At 39.9% G+C, this 20280-nt stretch overlaps 1 protein-coding gene across 11 annotated transcripts in view; it reads right to left on the reverse strand.

Annotated features, from left to right (window-relative positions):
• The window catches only part of LOC133419940 (receptor-type tyrosine-protein phosphatase delta-like), a 441109-nt gene extending 426968 nt beyond the window's left edge, over positions 1-14141 (reverse strand). For all 11 annotated transcript variants that reach the window (XM_061709430.1, XM_061709428.1, XM_061709424.1 and 8 more), the window contains exons 1-3: positions 14019-14141; positions 13713-13825; positions 13577-13617 (exon numbers count right to left, since the gene is read on the reverse strand). The gene's annotated coding sequence lies outside the window, so the exon portion shown is untranslated. The remainder of the gene's footprint in view (positions 1-13576; positions 13618-13712; positions 13826-14018) is intronic.
• Between the last annotated feature and the right edge of the window lie 6139 nt (positions 14142-20280).

A 20280-nucleotide genomic window follows, 5' to 3' on the forward strand; every position in this document is an offset into this window, starting at 1 on the left:
CTCATTTCCAAATGACGACGATTTAAAAAAAAAAAAAAAAAAAAAAAAAAATTTTTTTTTTTTTTTTTTTTTTAAAGATGGCTGCATAAAAAAATGACTAGGCCTATGTTCTAGGTTGTTGTAGTCCTGTCATGGTCAACTATCATGTTGTCATTTTTGTTATATTTTGTTAATGATTGTGGATTACATTTGGAGAAACATCTACCTTTCTCATCACCTGACACATATTGCACATAAATATTGTTAAAATTGTTATTGTTAAAATTATTTAAAGACAAGAGAGATGTTTATTGTTTTTATGTTCAATGTCAGCTGTTACAGCAAAAAGCAGACAGAGGAATAATTTGTTGCCTCAGAACTACAGGATCTGTTACAAGTCTCCTTTCTGAAAGGGTGTTCAACTCAGGGAGGAACAAATATTGTTCAAAATTGTTATTATTGTTTAAATTATTCAAAGGTTTGTGTAAAGAAGACAAGAGATGTTTATTGTTATTATATTTTTGTTCAGCTGTTGCAAAGTTAAAGTAATAAGTGCAATAAATTTTATATTGGAAAAAAATCGTGAGAGAATCGTGATCTCAATTCTAAGCAAAAAAATCGTGATTCTCATTTTGTCCAGAATCGTGCAGCCCTAGTTATCTTATACATTTGTCTAGGACTGCTGCCCAACACAAGTTACTTTGATCATAGCCATTCGGAGTAGGGCCCAGCAATTAATCACGTTTGCGATAATATGGCAATATCATAAAAAGCAAATATGTTACCACATTGTGAGTGATTACAAGCTTGGTATGTGAGGGAGGGGAGCATTGTATCAACTTTTCACACTGTGCTTTAATCTGTTGCACAATGGCCTCTGGCTCAACAGAACAGATAGAAGATAGATGGCTGAAACTTTAGTCTCGAAGAACAACAGCACATCCACACTGCAGGATTATTTGTTTGTTGTTTTTTTAAGAAGATGCTGTTATATGATGTCATGTGTTTAGACTATGCCGTGCACACTTTACTACTTCCCAGAGTACAAATTTAAAAAAAAAGAAAAAGAAAAACACCATAGAGCCAGGTACCACAGCTGGGCGGCCAGAACACCAAGCACTAGTGTGCCAGTCAAGTCAACAAGCCCAAATCAGGGGATCATTACCCGAAATGTTTGAAAGTGTTGCTCCATATGAGCAGAATTTAAAGCAGCACAGACATTAGTTAAAGATGTAGTGCCAGTGCGATGAACAAGTTCGGGTTCACAACATTGATAAACGGTACAGCAGGAGTTTAAGTTGTCCGGGGATACAAGCCGCTGCTGCATCATGGGACGTACATTTTAAGAACAAACGCCTCTCATGATTTTCAGATTTTAATAATTAAAAAGGTGTCTTCAGCCAATGAGTCTCATTGATGGTTATTTTCTCATGGTGGGATATTGGATACTAAGAACTCAATCTGCTTAATCAGAGCTCTGATTAAAACCATAATACTGTAGAGCATGATGCTGATTTCTTTTTTTTTTTCTTCCTTTGAGTGAGTCAGAGACGTCGTAACTTGTCAGTCTCAGTTCAGATTTGCATTAAGAGATTGGTAATTCATGTGACCTTAAAAAGTGCTTAAATGAGTAATATCAGATCGGTATTACCTTTCTTAGAGCCTTTTGGTGAGTTTAACTGTCCCACTCTGAAATGGAGGAGGAGCGATCTTTGCTAACACTGAGTTGGTTTCTGAATCACCACAAGACCAAAGGACAGTTCCACCGCATTTTAGAGGAACGAGGCCCAAGACCAGGTCCAGTTAAAAAAAAACAATAATTAAACTGCTCAAAACTAGGATTAAATTAAGTTTAGGACACGTTTATTTCTTTTATTATTCGATTTGTGAAAATCTTAAAGTTAAATTTCCCTGCATTTTTATTTGTCCAAATATTAAATATTTTTTTAAACCAGAATTTTTATCAAAAATAACTAGTTAACTCTTTTAAATGTAATTAACCTCAATTGTTTTGGTGGTAGTTACATATTCAAACTTTATGTCTGAGGTAGTAGATCTATTGGTTGGTGGTGTTGAAGTAATCTGCTTAAAACTTTAATAAGAACAAATATTATTATTCTGTATACTGTATTTACTGACTAAATTAAAAGATGCAAGACTTGAAAGAAAGATGCCGAGTCTATGGGAAGAACATGTTATACTAATTGTATAAGATATTGTGTTAGTATTAAAATCATCTATTAGGTTTAATTTAAAAAAGGAAAAAAATGCATATTAAATCATAATATTGGGGGGAAAAATTGCAATTAGATTATTTTCCAAAATCATACAGCTCTTATTCTGAGTAGTGTGCAGTATTGATTATACTGTTTGTCTTGTAAATACATTATAATACACTAGATCTTCTCACATAATTGCATTTGTCTTGCACAGAATAATCTCCAGCGTTTTTTTCATTACATTCCCCAAGTCAACAGTTCAATCTCACTTCCCTGCCCACTTCTCTCCGAGCAGCAGATGCCGTCATTTTTCTTACCTCGGCTTCTTCCTCCGCACCCACTTTCAGTAGACCCACTAGATGTATCAACTCTCCCTCGATCCATGCTCCCTCTCCATCTCTTCAGACAGGGACATTGATTTGTCTACAGGAGGTCTCTGACCTTTGATATGATCCGATAAGGGGCGTTTGGCCCTAACCAAATAAGACAGTCAAAGGGAGGGGGGCACATTAAGGGCAAGAGGAGGGTGTTTCCCTTTTGTTCATGGCATACATATACTTTTTTTTTCTCTGTTATTGTTTTAATCCACTGTTCAGCTCCTGCCAGCATCTATCAGACACCCTGGGGAAAATAAAAGATGTATTTTCAAATTGCACTTTGCCTAAAGGCTCTTTGGGTCAAATTAAATTTTCACGATACATTGATCCCCCCCACCCCACCCCACTCCAGACTCAGTGGCTCCTAATGTTATCAGCAGTGTATTTCTGTGGAAGAAGTAAAGGGAAACCTTGCTATGGCCTACTATGTGTCAGAAGACACTACGTGTAATATGTCTTCCTGTATCGTCAAGGGACTGAAATGATTGAGGAACTGCCCTTTTTGTGTCCAGGCTTAACTTTGAACAAGATGACTTAAGCTTGTGTAATCTAGATGCACACGTGATGCACAAGCCGCTTTTACTTAAAATAACATCTAAGGCAATGTATAGCTTATCTCATCAGTTCATGGTTGTATGTAATGAGCCTATGTGTGAGTTAGTCCATTTCACTAATCACTTCTCAGTGTGTCTGGCACTACGCAAGATTACAGTAATAGTGCCCAGTTGGCTTTTTACACAGCTCAATTCTGCAGGAAAAATACTTTATGGTTATCCAAATGTACTTATAACACTTTGATAAAGATAATCATGATGTTTGAAAGTGATTTGAGTCACATCATAAAACGTTTTGCATGTTGAAGTGGAAAACAGAAGCTGCCGATAAAAATGCAACTTGTATCACCTAAAAACACACCAGCCTCCACTTTTGACATTTACAGAGCCGCTGGGGTGTCAGAGCTGAATGAATGTCTGTGGTAGACCACCCAAAACAAAAAGCTGACAAGCTAACCAGGAATAAATAAAATAAAGAAAAAAAAAAAAAGAATAGATTTTGACAGATCGCACCCTTCTTACGAAGAGGGAGACAAAGTGAGGGAGAGCATGGTAAGGGCATGTGGTGGCTTCAAAGTGGGTTACTGTGATTCAGAGCCTTCAAATTGCATGGAAACACACATACACTTGCATGGACACACACACACCCTGATATCACAATCCACGGCATATAACCAGGCTTGTCTATGAACAGAAGGGGGATGTTTGTGTATGAAGGGGGGATGAAGTAGAAGATGCAATCCCCCACCCGCCTGGCAAGTCCGTACTTTCGGTACCATTTGTTTGTCCTCTTAAACTGGCAGAGAGCGCCTGACTCCAGGATCTTACCTAAAGCCCTACCCGGTATGGGTCTGTGCTGGGGAACTGATCCCTCCCAAAACCCTCATTGTTATTCTCTCATGATGGCAAGGGATCTGCCGAGCACCCACAGCCCAAACTACGGCAGGGCTGAGCGGAAGGTGGGGGTGCCGTGTTTACTTGTGTGCTCTGTCAAGGGGCTGAGATAACTGTGCAGAGAATTGTAGAGAAAACACAGCTTTCATAGATTGTGCAGCTGAAGTGTCCATCACTTTGGCAATACATAATCATCTTTTTTTTCGCCCTTTTCAGTCTTACAATTTAACCATGTTATGTTATTTTTCATGAATAGTTAAACAGACAAAAATAAATACATAAAGTGGATTTTTTGTCATGTAATCCATCTGGGTCTATAACATCACAGACTTTATACAAATGGACCTTATTTAAAGACTCCATGAGACCCCAGATAGCAAAAAGTGTTGATTAAATTTTGAATTATAGTTAAAAAGGTTGATTTTTGGTTAAGGTCGACGATTGATAGTGAGTCAAGCATCAAACAATCATCCAATTCTAATGCCAACATCTAATCAATGTTGAATCAACGTACTCTGTCGCCGACCAGGCTTCAGCATGGATTCAATGTTTCTACCTAAACATATTTCAACATTGATTGATATGTTGCTATCTGGGTGGCCATCTTTGTCCAACTGAATTTCCCCTCTGCTAAGTAACTGGCAGACATTCGTCAAAAGAAAGGGGGTGAAATATTTTAACATGCAAAAGACTTCTATCAAACCTTGAGGAGGGAGTCCACATCCACCTATATGTACAGATTAACTCTGTGTAGCCTCATGCCTGCTGAGCCCGTCGTGGATTTGATTTTACTGTTTAATGTAGAGCTTGATCAAAAACTGTCATCTTTTCAAAGGCAATGAGACCTCGGGGTCCTGCGAAAAATCACACTGTGCACACTCAGCCTGTTATCTGTATTTACAGTGCAGAGCTCAGCTTTATACGACAAAATATGCACGCCAGGCTGATTGCCTTGTCCCTTTCAATCACCTCTACCTCTTTCTCCTCTATCACATATATAAAGGTAGTTAAATTTTGCTTTGTTAAATTTGGAAGTTGAAATCAAAAGATCTTTGATCAACGACTAGGACACAGCATACTTTCACGTTAAAATGAGAATATTCTTTCCCGTGAAATGCAATGGCACAATAGAGATAGATTCCTTCCTAACTGATATGAAGTTTGGAAAAATTAAATCTTAATGAAACAGAAGAGAAAGTCCTGTTTTGCTACAACTTCCTTCATTTAGTCATTTATGTTCTGGTGCCTATCTGGAACTGGGTCACAAGGACAACAGCCAGAGGAGAGCTGTTCCAGATCTGCCTTTCCCCAACCACCTCCTGTAGCTTTACTGGGAAGATACTGAGGCATTCTCAAGCCAACAGAGATATAATCTGTCCAATAAATACTTAATGTACCCCATTCCCTCCTTCCAGAGGAACATCACAAACACCCCCTCCCAAGGCAGACATCTAGCAAGCATCCAGACCAGGCACATACCAGATGATTGGGTTCCTCACCTAGAGGTCCATTTATCTTTCACTTTCGTACATTTGTACATCCATCTATTCTATACATTTTTACTGTTGCTGTCCCTTCCATCATCTGCATTTGGTAGTGTCAGTGATTGACAAGGTTTACATGCAGTCAAAATTCGGGTTAAGGTCAATGTGGCCGGGTGGAAAGGTTGACGGGACACGCACCTGTGTCCCATCCACCTGAGTGGCTGCCACGCCTCCACCCGGCCTGCCTTTATAACGCAGCGCTGGAGAGCAGAGAAGGGTCGGAGGAGCTGCTGTCATGCTGGGTGCTTCTGCACTGTGGGTGGGTGGTCTGGGTGTTTGATAAATAAAAGAGGGTCTGCACTGAACTCCATGTCTCTCCATCCTTCGGGCGGGCCCCCGTGGCACGCACCCTGCCACAGTCAATATTCTGGTTACTGAAACATTCGCAATATTCCGTTTACATGCGTGAGCAAACAGGGTTATCCCTGTATACATGGTAATTAATCATTTGGGATATCTGGATCAAACCAGCGACGCGCGGAGAACATGATGACGCAATTCCCATCATTTCCGCTTCTTCTTCCTGTATCCAAATTCAAAACAACAACCGGATAATCGGAACCGCTGGTACCGTTTTGTTTCTCGGCCCTGTAGTTCGCCTTTTTCAGCGTCTTCCAGCGGTGCTTGATCTGGTCTGGCGTTCATACAAATGCTGCTTCGCGCAACTTTTCGCTCACCTTTTTGTAAATCTGTCTATCCCGGTACTTTCTACCGTCTACAAATGACAAAATGTTCATATCTTTCATTACATTTATGAAGTGATTAGTCTCCTCCTGGTCTTGCGTTTCACTATGTTTATAAGAACTTCCTGGACTCAAAAGAGCAAGATTCCTTGCGAAAAGAGCATGCGCAGAAAAACAAATTCCTTCCCATTCGGGTTAGAAAAGGAGTAACCCAGGGGTAATATTCGTGTTTTTAAAAACCGGAATATGAGCAAATTCCGGTTATTCAAATGAGTTATTGGTGTTTACATGGCCGTGCAAAACCGGGTTATTGCTAATATTCCGGTTTTAAAAGGGTTATTGACTGCATGTAAACGCAGTCATTGACTCATCACTGCCCCCTGGTGGATGTCGCTAAACAACAACACAAACAGCAACTGTAGATGAGTCTTTTGCTGTTAATTTCGGTAAAAACCTTTTCTCATGTTTATATGAAAATAATATATTTGGTTGTATGAAGCTTCGTAGTGACGCCCACCTCATCAGGTTGAGAGGACTGTACAAAACACCTGTGAGAACGGATGAGTGGCTTCTTTTTCCTTCCGTTTCTCATATCTGGTTAATGATTGACTCACTGTGCTCAATACTGCCCCCACAACTTCCAGATGGTATTGCTTTTTTTTTTCCATTGTATACTAAGCATTGAGGCTACAAACCCAAAGATGGACAAAATCAACGCAGGATGGAGCTCGTCTCTATATCTGCTTCAAATGAGAAGTATGAATGGTCCTTAAGAAGGCCCATTTTGGTCATTTGTATTCGTGGCCTCACTCTTTTAATAACTACTCCGCCACCAACACTAGGACTTCCTCAGGAAAGATGGTTTTTATGTGAGGTACCAGCCCAAAGCCCAATTCAAAAATCATTAGGACGTGTTCACTGGCTACCCATATACCTCCCACCGATTTGCGATATCAGGGCTTGTGGGAGTGCATACAACCAAGCACAGGAGAAGCTCAAGTAATACTATTGTTGTAGCTCATTTAGAAACATCCGATTGATTTCTGCTAATAAGCTCGGCTGCTGAAACTGGCCACCGAATACAAGTTCTATAGCTGTTACAAATAACAAATCTGACTTTGTACATCTTTGCTTTTATACAAAATAAAAATGCAGTGTCTGTCATGGTCTACAAAGGTAATGTTATTCAGTTGAAAGTTGTTAATCAAAATATGGAACTGCTTTTCTTTTCTCTTATTACTGACTTGAAAATAAAACAGAAAGGGAAAAGGATCTACATCAGATCAGTGTTAAAAAGGAGATTGGGAAGTGTCTGGAATTATAAGCATACCTCTGATGAACAGACAAATTGAAAGGTATCTTGAGGTCAGTAGCAGCTGAGTTGACAAAGAATACGACAAACTGCTGCTTGAGTTCCTCCAATGCTTCTTTGTTTTCTTTTGTTTTGTTTTTTCGGTTGTTTTTTTTCGAGCAGTTTGATTCTCTCTACTCTCACCAATGCTGGTAGTCCCTTGGATAGCAACCGAGTAGGTCTAATTGATTTCTCTTGTTCATGTCAGTTAGAGGCAGCAGCATCGAACTGTGCAAAGTACCCTGGCTCCAGCTCGCCTCCATTCTTCTTTTCTGTTTTTGTCTTTGCCTCCATATCCCAGTAGACGCTAATGTCAATACACAACATAGCAGTGCCCTCTGAAAACTCACAACATGCCAGACAGCACAGGAATTTTGAAGCAATAGCAAGAATGGATAGAAAATACCAAACCATGGTACTGTACATTCGGCTTACAAAAAGGTCATGTTGTATGATTATGATGACATTTTCTCTTTTGAAAGCACATCAGATTATTAGCTAGCCCCTATTGCTGAATATAAACACAATCCTGTAATAATTCTAAAGTAAACACAACATATGCTCTACAGTTAATGCATATTTGTATATCACAAATCTTTAATTCAACTTAATTGAAAAGTAAGAAGTACTTCTAAGTATTTGTAGAATTCTTTCACACGACAAGATATGAATGCACCTCTATCAGTAGAGAAGATTAAGCCACTTTATAAATACCCAGCAGTATTAGAAAATGGGAGCAATTTAAACTAGACATAGCTGAAATACCCAAACTGCATCACCATAAATGCAATGAATAATAGGTGACCTTGTTCGCAGTGCCGCTCATGCAGAGATGTGCTCCAGATCAAATGATGGAAGAGAACTAAGATCACAATTGCGATTGGACATACACTGATCGGATAATGCATGATGATAACCTACCTAATGTTGAGAAGGTCATCTTTCCAGGCAGAACATTTTATGATAGCAAGATGAGCAGTTTTACTTACGTTACCTGTCAGTGTTTTGAATGTTTTGTATGATGGCAATAAGTAGATAGGTTGGCAGGAGATGGTGAGTCATCTTTTTAGTGAGACTACTGTTTTTAGCCTTTTTTCCACTGGTCAAAACACCTAGTAGCACTCGCCAACAGCGGAATTTGATACTTCCAAATCAAATTGTTTTATTTGGAATTTCGTGCGTCATCAGTTAAAATTGTATGAGGTTACAAGTGTATGTATAGTACAGTTAACATTTCAGTAACGGTGACCCAGTGGTGTAACTCATTTGACCGTATGGCTCTGCGACTGACAACATGCTATCTAGATAAACAGCTCTAATTATTTGAAGCCCGACTGCAGATAATGTTCAACATTCAGCATTCAAGAAAGAAATAATTAAAAATCCAGGTGTTCACATCGCAAATGACAACTGGGACATCTGAGTATTCGGATCCAGTCCTACTGCATTGTCTGGTTAGGTTTAAGCCCCAGAATTACTACAATAGAGCGGCATCTGTTGTGAAAAATATGTTTTTATTTTGTCCTTGAGAGTATTTATATTTGGGTGTCTAGACTGACTATCAAATGAAAAACTCCAACCTAATGAATCTCTTTCACTTCATATTTCACTTTTATTGTTTCAAAATACGTAATTCAGTTAACAGTTTTACGAGGTACTTTGACGTGACATTCCCAGATCTGAGTAAAAGAATCCAGCCTCTCTGCCTTCATCTGCTGAATTTGCTGCATCTCCAAAGTGGACAGCACAAAGCTGCGACGCCGTGGAAGATGGGATGGAGTTAAGTCAGGTACTTCACTCCACCCCCTAAAACGTACTGTTATGAAAATAGCTGTCAATTGGGATGGATAAGATAGCTGTTGTTCCACGTTGCTGTGATATTTTGACTAAAGCATGTCAGACATGATTTAAAAAAAAAAAAAACTCAGCCAATTGTATCAACTTTTGAAAAAAGGGAATAGTACGTTTTCTTTAAGTTTAGAAACTTAAAGGAAACTGAGGAATTAGACTAAGGAGAAATAAAAGTAAAGAGTACCTAGTGTATTACAATGTCACATCCAGAGGTCATCATAAGGCTGTAGCACCTGACCCACTGGGAGGAAGCACGTACTAAGGATTTAGGTCACAGTAAAGTCAGATGCTTAATTAATCTGCAAAGCAATGCACCCTTTTTTAAAAGTGTTGTACTATCAGAACTTTCTTTCTAACTTAGGTATGTAACATTATGCAAACAACATTTAAGCCACTTTCAGATGTACCCTAGCAGCTTATGAATATCACGATACGACACATGTCTGAAACGTCGCATTAAGAGTCGCACACGCATCCGGCTCGGCGGGTTAGTTTCCATAGATGACCTGACGTTCAGAGGAATCTGGAGGATTGTCTTTTTGAATCAATAGATACTAAATCATAATACTATCCAAACATGAATAGTGAATACAAGCATTACAGCTGCACCTGCAGCTTATACTTTCCATATAATTACATATAGTTTTTTTCAACTGCTGCCCTCAACGGCTGTTTTAATGCAGCATACTTGTTAGCTTGACACAAGTTTCTTTTATAAGGAAACTTGTTCACAGTTTGGTGTTTCCTGCTGCTTTTCTAACAGTGGTATCAGTGGAGAGACGAGAAAATATGACATTTTTCTCAAGTTGATAAAAACCACCGATACTGTAACTATTGTGCAATTAAATCCTTAAGAAGAGGAAAGCAATTATTTTTCAGTGACACGTCCAGTTCAGCAAATTCAACTTAAAAAGAAAAAAGATATGTTCAGCCGTCCCCTATGAATCAATTTCCTATTGTATTAAATACATCAAGCTTATTAGAACTGAAGTCTCCTGCAGGAGGCAAAAGATGTTGTTTAACAACTTAATGAGCATCTTATTTATGACTAAAGCTATGAAGCTGATAAATGAACAGTACAGGTAAGAGGATTTCATTTCATGGGGTATCAAATCTACAGCTAAGAGAAATACTCCATATTGAAGACTGCTTGTGCACATTGGCTTGAGAATATGTAAGTCTGTCTATGTGTTGAAAGGGGCGGTATTCATCATCACAGCTTGCTGTATGCACAAAATGTATGTAAAGTGTAAAATGTATGCACAAAATTAAATCTTCAATACATCATGTCTCTGTTGAAGAATAAAACATTCTCAAGAAAGCAGAAAGGGATAAGATGAATGATCCTCCATCCGCATCTGTACGCACGCGTGACCAGGTACATCCAAGGTTACAACACATGTTCATTTCCATTTACATCTATTTAGAGCTGGTATTATTTAGTCACACCACTGCCTCAGAAACAGAATAAGCCGTATCTTGTGCCAGGCAGCCGAGGGAATCGATATATATAGAGAGGCACCAGAACAAACCAGTTTCAGAGACTGTGTCCATGGAGGGCCGGTGGCACCCCGATGAGTGAGCAGCTCACTTTGCAAGATGATAAACTTTGGAAGCGAATGCGTCAACTCGCACAAAATGAAGTCTGCCTCATCCAAGAGCATTAAGATGTGGATAAATAAATAAAACATTGAGTCCCTGAGAAGGGAGGCGATGTGACAGCGGGATATGTTTTTTCCGCTTTCATGTTGGCAGGCGCAGGCATTTTATTTTGGGATGAATCAAAATTTACTGAAAACGTCTGTGCCAGGTGTATCTAATTATCTGACTGCATATCCTCATTATGAAACGACCCCTGGGAGTTGGCTACTCGGCTTGCTGAGCCTTGGACCGCAATCAAGGTGTTTTTTTGTTGTTGTTTTTTTCCACAGCACAGACCCGTGATAATATAGCCACTACTTTTCTAAAGATGTGCAGGTCCTACCTTTTCCCCGTGAGCTCGGCTCTCTTGTTGTTTGCTCTCCTCTTAATACCGCGCACACCCGCAGTTACTGTTTGATATTTGACAAACACAAATCTATAGAGGTTAGCCAAAAAAACAAAAACAAAAAAAAACATTTGCAACGTTGAAATAAATTTATTAGCAGATGTTTTCACAGACTCTTGCCATCTCAGTCATCCATGCCCTGATTATGTCACCTGAATGAAGTTTATAAACCATAATTACAGCTTACTCCTGATATTCTCACGGGAGGTGCTGCAGGCAGCGGGAAAGTGGTTTTGCTGTCAACACGGTCACACTAGAGGAACATATGTTAAGGTATAATTAATGAGAGAGACTGATTTGCAGAAATGCATCTTACTAACTGGCTGTGGTTCTTGGGGTCACTGAGGAGGAGCTTGTGAAACTGTGAGCAAGCATCCATCCCCTTTGCTTCTAACTTCTCAGCACAACTCAAATCCTGTCCAAAAAAATAGTTTTTTGTGTTTTTTTTTCCTCTTTGGGAGAGGATGAAAGAAAACTTGAAAAAATGAGAAGTGAGGACGGTCAGTGACGTTAGGAGGCATTCTTACCTGGGATCTGTGAAAACTTTACAGTGTATTCACATATTTCATACCTATTCCTGGGATCTAAATTGTTTCAACACATAAGTTGCCAGATGCCAAAGCGGAACAGTCTTCAAACATCTCATCATGGTCTGTTGGATGTGTACTTCCCGTTGGCATTTGGCTGGATTTGCCAGCATTACACTCACTTATTGATTGTTCATTCAAAGTACACATTCAGAGATGGTAGGTAGGCGAAATAGTGTCCATTAAGGTCATCATAAGCGAATCTCTAACGCAGAATAATATCCCTGACGTAATGCTAAATCCAGCCAGTAATTACCACTCAGAAAGAGGACCTCTCTACTGATGCCCACAGGTCACAAAACAGGATTTTTCATACCTGAAAACTACTTACAGTGTGCCCTCATGTCACGGTTTCCTGTTTTGAGTGTTTCCCCCATTTAATTCTTTTTCAAATGCAACAGCAGCCTATCTCATGCATGCCTCGTGACTGGCAGACCTTAATGCTATTACCTCTCCTCCATGGTCATGCTCACTTAGCCTTCTGTCACTCTACACTGGCCAGGGAAGACACATCTGTCTAGCTGTGTGAGCTGTCCTTGCCCTCATTTGCAGTCGCTTCTCCTCATCTTGGCTTGCTACAAAATACTGAGGCACGCAAACTTTTCAGTTCATTATTTTGCTTTTGGAGACTTTCCCTTTTTTTTTTTTTCCTCAGGCGAAAAGTTTGACTGCAAATCACGGGTAATTGGCTATATATGAATCACTTGTCAGTGGTAGTCTGACAAATGCTCTTTAACGCAGAGAAGGGGTTGTATAAATTATAGGACATCCAAATATAGCAACCAGTGATGGAGGGGGAGGGAAAATAAAAACATAAAAACAAGGACATATACTGAGATGCTGCTGCTCATGATCAGCTGTCAATCACCAGTCAAATCAGGCATCACAGCCTGTCAGATAAGAGTAAAGCAGGTGATCTGAATGAGTCACAGCCCACCCACCTTCCACATCACCTGAGTCTGGACCCCCTTGGACATATGCACAATTTCACTACATGATAAACCTTTCTAACAATCCCTCAGTTATCAAAGCAGTCAATTTAAGCAAACTTTCCCACCGTGTCCCATAATAGCGCACTCCCCCACAATATCCCATTGTTTGTGTGTGCTTATGCATCCCCTGCATGTTGGCCAGAAAGACAGACTCCCGTGCGGGGTAAAGACAGCTCCTCTTTTTGCGCAAAAATATTATAACGCATGGCGATTTTTTTTTTTTTTTTTTTAAGAAATAAAGAAAAAAAAAAAATCAACAATAATTTCTCCGCCATCTGAAGTTTAACAACAAGCAGAAGACCGACAGTCATTGTGGATGACATAATTGACAACCCTGCCAAAAAAGAAATATGCCCCTGGCCAACTATCCACATCAATGCACGGCACTAAACTTGCAGGATACATGAAATGCACACTTAATTCCACATGTGAGAAGCATGACGGGCTGCTTACAGCGGCAGCCAGTGTTTCAGAAGATGCAGAAAAAGTACTACTTACTATAGCCTACACGCAGGCGGCAGAATGCAAAGCCCCGATAACTGTAATTAGAATAAAAAGAATGCACAAATGAACGATGCGCCCTTCATTACGCATGCATTTTCATCCATTTGCGCGTATCACCGGGCACACTTACCGGAGCCGTCCGTGTACATTCCTTAGGAAATTCCAGAGGAGTCTCTTCTCTCTTCTCTCAAAGTCAGAAAACAGCAATGCTTCTCTTATTCCAAAAACAGGCCCGTGGTTGAACTAAAAGAGAGAAGACACCAAAAAAAAAAAACAGCAACAAGAAATTCCGTTAGAAGTCGGAGTCCAACCCCCCTCCCGCCCCCGCCACACCACCCAAAAAGTGTTGGCACAACATCTGTGAAGACCAGAGGAATTAAAAAAGGAAAAGGAAAAAGAAAGACAACTCGTGATAAATTGAATGGACAGATTGTACCTGCTTTCTTTATCACTGTCGTCAAAGAGAATGAGGGCGGGAAAAAAAGGAAGAAAAAAGAAAACTGAGCTGAGCTTTTTTGTTTTTTTTCCTCCTTTGGAAACGCAGCTCCAGCGAGCTGTCAGCTTCCAGCAGCACACGCACGCGCACACGCGCGCAGGAGTACACACACTGCTCGAGGAGGGAGAGAGATAGAGAGGGATGGAGAGGGAGGGAGAGAGAGAGATGGAGAGACAGAGGGAGAGGGAGAGAAGAGCCGCGGGATGCTGAGATCAAGGCTGCCGTGCGCAGTCTAGCCGCTTGATGGCCAGCTAGAGGAGCGCCTGAAACCGGGTTATTTCCCACCATCCTGGACCAAATTTAAAAGACTAGACAACTTTAATTTCATGTCCTTGTAGAGATATGTCCTGACCATTAGTCTTCCATTATTTTCCAACTGTTTGCATCCAGAAAAACTGGACCAAATATGCCTGTGACATCACTCATGTTTTCTGAGTGCTTTTGAAGCCTTGGTCCATGAGCTGGGCAGTGCCACGGTGCTGGCTGGAGCGCACCCACCTTTCTTCAATCACAGTTCTCTATTTTAGATTGGTTAATTTAGCTTATGTTGACCTATGGTGCTAATTAGTGTTACTCTACGTTCATTTTGATCAAATCTGTCCCGACATCATCATTTAAAGTTCATTTAAAAGTATGCACCATATGGCGCAAAACTGATTTCCTTTGGCCAGCAAATATCATGCCCATAATAATACAGTTGTTTCATTAGAAAAGTTATCTGATGTGGTACAAGCAGTGGCGGGTGGTGCATTTCACACTTAGGCCTTCAGTAATGTCCAACTTGGTAGATAAATACCTTTCATTATGCCAGCATTTATGACACCAGGACTGGAGAGTAGTTAAACATGAATTATGGTTCCGCGTTAAATCGACGCAGAGCCCTCGGCGTAGGGCGCGCGTGCCGCATACCCTACGCCGAGGGCTCTGCGTCGGTGTAACGCGGACCATAAATCAGCCTTACGAAACACTTTTAGCACTACTAGGCATTGCTTCACCTCAGTTGTGTACAAAATGGACTGTTATCTGGCGCATTTTAAAAATCAGCAAACCCGCATCAGCAATAAAACATATCTGTTATGCTACTGTCAAAACTTAAAAAGCGTCTTTAAAATCATCTTTCCAAAAAGTTGTATTAAATGAGTCCACAAAGAATATGCAAGCTTTAACATGATTGTGCAATAAATTGCAAAATCGAAGTTTAATATCAGAAAGACACATAAAAACACGGCCAAACTTTGGCGACAGCGACACAATAAACAAGTCTCTTTGTGAAAAACCTTTTCCTGTCAAAACGGAATCACAGCTGTGACCTGTTGATTTGATTACAACCACACAGCTGCGCCAATGCGCCTGATTATTTACATACATTGCAGGCGGGCGAGATGTTTTTGTTCCATTTTCAGTATATTTGTCATTTTAGTTCGTTATTATGGATTTTTTTATGACCGAAATAAATCATAAAAACATATTAAACGTGGAAAAAAAATGTTTGCACTCACCAAAAGGGCTTTTTCGCCCGCCCGGTTCCGTGGCTCAAACTAGCGACTAGTATCGACATCCAATCACAGGACGCGTAAATGTCACGCTCAACGTGAGGCCAGCTCAGAGCCTTGCTGACACAACTCGTGATCCGATTGGCTATTGCAACTGTCAATCAACCATATTTGCCCGTTCACTTACAGTGCACAGACCATATGAAGGTCTTTATATATATATATATATATATATATATATATATATATATATATATACATATATACATACATATATCTATGGCACAGACGCCCGCACTGTTGAGTCTGAAGGCCCGGGCAGATGGATGGATGGATGGATGGATGGATGGATGGATGGATGGGTGAAAAAAATAAAATAAAAACCACCACAAAACCATTTCTTTGTAACCAGGCTATAAATATATTGATATGCGTTGAAGTTGAACACTTTACCGGGGTGGTCAGTGGGGGGCTGACACGCTTTTGAAACCAGGCTCCAGTGGTCAGTTGATGAACTGCAACTTTTCCTGCTTTTGCTTTGGCTACAATCCGGGAATTGAAATGTCAGGGCTACTTTCAATACGGTAATAGCTCTCACCACCTTAGACCTTTATAACTACCCAACTAAAAATAATGCCAAATATTACAAATTATTTGTGATATTGGAACCAGTGACAATGCCGTGAAATTGAACTTTTTTACATGTTTAGAGGTAGAATAAAAAACAAACAGAACTTGCTTTATTAATATTTTCAATAAGAAATGTTAAGTTTGGGAAACCTTCCATCCATCCCAGAGTTAGTTTGAAACTGGATCTGGTCTTAGGCCTGTCTGCTTTAAAAAGCAGTGAAATGGTCCTTTAGTGTTGTGGTGATTCAGAAACTAACTTCTGCATCATGTTAACCCACTTGTTGAGATCTCTCCTGCCGCGTTTCCAAGTGGGACATTAAACACACCACAAGGCCCAATGAAGTTCGATATAGATGTGATGTTGTTAGCTGTTTGAGTTCCTCCTATCAATGTCACATAAATGGCTGATATCTCACTAGCGATCTATTAACTGATGTGAACTGAGACTGACGCACGACGACAAGCCTCTGACTTTTAATCCAAGAAAAAAAATGTGGAGATACATAAATGTAACTAGTACCATAAATGGCTTCTCACTTCAACTTCAAAACTGCATACTGTGTACCACACATGCAAAGCAGTATGCAGTACTGCAGTCTGGTGTTTATCATTAGTACATAGTATGCCATCATGAAAGATACCCACCATCCGGATATGTTTCGCATAGTGCGGTCTGTGCAGTTGTTTGCATTTCGCATACTGCACCTTGCTGGTAGGACTGAATTACTTTCAGAAAAATGCCATTTTATACCTACAAGCTGAGAAAACAAGTCAAACAGCAGTTTTCCTGGTTTGTCTAAGGTGAAACTTTGTGATGGCAGACGCCTTCACAGACAACATTTTCACAAGTCACACTTGAGGAAAAAAAACACACACACACACTCACAGGGTAAATAAACTGAAATATAACTGCCTTAGTCGCACAGCCCTCATTTACTGGCTCACAGTCAAACTGTCATGATGCATTTGACTTCAACAACCAGAGGCAACTTTAATGCCACATATTGCACCGAATCCACATATGAGTTCTTAGATCATACCGACAATTGGTTTCCAGCAAAAGAGAGCAGTTTAGGTAGTTTATATGTGTATTGCCATGAAACTGGGTTGGCAATCAAATATAATGTAACTCATATCTCGAATGCATACATTTTGCAGAGGGACTTGAGTGTTTGATATGTCAAATACTTGCACTTGTGTGAGGATTACTTGAAGAGGAATAACATCATTTTCAAGATCCACGAGGATAATGTTGTTTTTAAACAGCCAAGAATGGGCATGGATGTCAAACGTGCATTTTTTATGTCAAATATGACAAATATACACTACATAAGCTAATAAAAATGTGGTTTATTGTGTTAGTTCAATTTTAATGACTTTTAACATGAATTGCTTTGACTTTGATATGAAAAGGCTTTACACTCTAAAAATTAGACTGAGTGAAGGGATAGGATGAAACTGTGGGAGGAAGATAAATTATAGATTATACATTTTTTGTTGCAGTAAACTGTGGACTATTCTTCAAGCATTAATATTTTGTTTGGTAATGATAATTATAAGGTAAATTGGTTGATATAAGTTAAAGCTCTTTCATGTTAAAAAGAAAAAAAATGCTAATTTATGGAGTTAAAAAATAAAACATTCAGTATTCAAGGCAGTTTTTTTCCCCCAGTACAATACATAATTATATGCTCATTATTACACAGACGTGGCTTCTCCATGAGGTACGCCTTGCCACTTACCCTGCAACTTGCAAAGTCACAAGTACGGATCTTGAGCTGCTGATGAGCCTCAATAAATGTGAAAGATTTTCTGACTAATTAGCCTAGAGGTCAGTTCTTTATACTCCTGCTGAGAGAGTTAATTTTCAGAGCCATTCGGCCATGCAAGTGAATGCACGCAAGTTCGTGAGCATTTATCAAAGCTTGCTTTCCATCCATTCATTAGGTATAGATATGTAATCCTAGAAGGTTATATATTAAGGCTCTATTACAGATGAAGCACATGCCAACAGGGACAGAAAACCATGCAGGGTTAATGCTGCAGACACTAAAGAGCAAACCACACTTGTCTTTGTACTTTGGGAGCAAGTGAAGCCATTTGTTAAAAATGTTTACAGGCAAAGGAAGGGAATGGAAAAGTCACACACATCACACAGCAGATCGTGAGTGTGATAACTACTTCACCATCGTAACAAAATACTCTAGGTAATCAATAACTCAAACATCAGCTGATCTTTAACCTGGTCTTGAGCCTATGGCATCATTCCCATCTTATCATTTTTATGTGTAACAGTTTGCCAAGAGACTTGGCTGCACAATAAAAATATAAGATAATGTACCAGAAAACAATTACAAATGGAATTTAAATAGCATATGGTTTATATGTAAATGTTGCCATGTGGAATATAACTGTGTAGACGGAAAGGTGAACTGCTTAACTTTATTTTAAAGCTTTAGGTAGGAGGTGGATATATAGGCTTGGGAAAGACGCTGCCTCGATTCCATACTGTCTGGATGGAAAAGAACCGGTACCAGCTCTGAGATGCCAGGCTGGTGACAAGTTTGCTTCTGAAGGGTGTGAGGTCAGCAGCAACCTTGCCAGCTCTTCATTGATTGATGGAAGCCTACCGCCCGTGCTCTCTTCCAATCTAAACATACTGTATCTCCCATCCGTCAGGAAGGTGGTAACTTGTTTATAACACAGGTTATAAAATTAAAGGCTGACCAAGTGATGCTACCATGACGTTTGCTAGAATTTGGAGATAGAAAAATGTCAAAAGTATGTTCAACATTTACTCCAAGCAATTATTTATTGAAAGATTGAAAATAGCAAACACTTTCAAGGCAGGTTCAGCCTGTCGTTATGTCCTCGAAACAAAAAAAGAAGAAAAAGTGTGGGTTGAAAGCAGGTTCATGTCCATCCTTTCATTTATTGAAGAGGGATTTGAATGATACATCCATATAAGCACAAAAATATCATGCCATGAGTGTTGAGAACCATACTGCAGCATGGAGGTTTTTGCAATTGAGAAAACGTGGTGACAAAGTGTATACGTGTCTTGTGCAAAAAAGCTATAGGCTACAGTGTAAACTACACAATATCATATTATGTTGAAGCACTGGCATTTCTGAAGTCGGCCCAAAGGAACTCTGGGAGCAATTGCATTTTTCACTTGAATCTGAGTGACAATAGCACTCTGGTGTGCACCAAGATCTCTCTAAAGAAGTGGTCTTGGTACGGCTATCAGCAAACCCCGTTACGGTCTATTTGTGGTGCAAAGGTGCCGTGACCTTGATTCCACTCAACTACACGGTGTACACCACGTGTTTGGACTAAAAATGCTTCTGTAGATGCAGTAGCTGGATAGTGCATTGTGGAGCTGCTGTGCAGTCTGTTCTCTGTCCACCTGCTTCATATCAACTTTATAAGGCTGGCAGTTGCAGCAGTTCCCGGCCACATTGTCGTTTTTTAAGTCACAAAATGTACTAGTAAATATTCTGCCTTTTTCTGGGATACCCGTCCTGTATTTGGGGAACCCCTCCAACTGAACCGTTCGGTCCAGGTACCTGTTTTGTCGTCAGTACTGTGAAACATTTTTAACTGCACTCCTGCGCGCAAACCCCACCTGTATCTGGATACCTGGAATTCAAATAGGAATCACTTTTGCCCATTTCCATCTTACCACTGTAATTAAACCCCCAAACAATCACCTGTGTGCCACTGCAACCAGCCACCTCCTGAACTCAGCAGCCCAATTCCGATTCTGTCCACTTCCAAAAATAAACCTTTTTTTAATCTTTGAGCCTCACTGTGGCCTGAGTCTGCTCTCTTTTGGGTCCATCTCCTCACCATATTATGACAGGAGGAGCATACGTAAGCAAAAAAAAAAAGGTACCAGGTGAGAAAAGTGAATTTTCAAATCTCCAGTAGTCATCATGCCCTATCAACATTTCAATAAAAACGTAGTGTTCACTACAGTCTAAACAGCGTGCTGCTTTCCTCCAGCTGTGCTTATTTCTGTTGCATAATCAGTTGATACAAAGATTTTCTGTTCAACACTCATAAGCAAGACATTT

This window comes from Cololabis saira, chromosome 20 (assembly GCF_033807715.1).
Source record: "Cololabis saira isolate AMF1-May2022 chromosome 20, fColSai1.1, whole genome shotgun sequence".
NCBI classification, from domain to species: domain Eukaryota; kingdom Metazoa; phylum Chordata; class Actinopteri; order Beloniformes; family Belonidae; genus Cololabis; species Cololabis saira.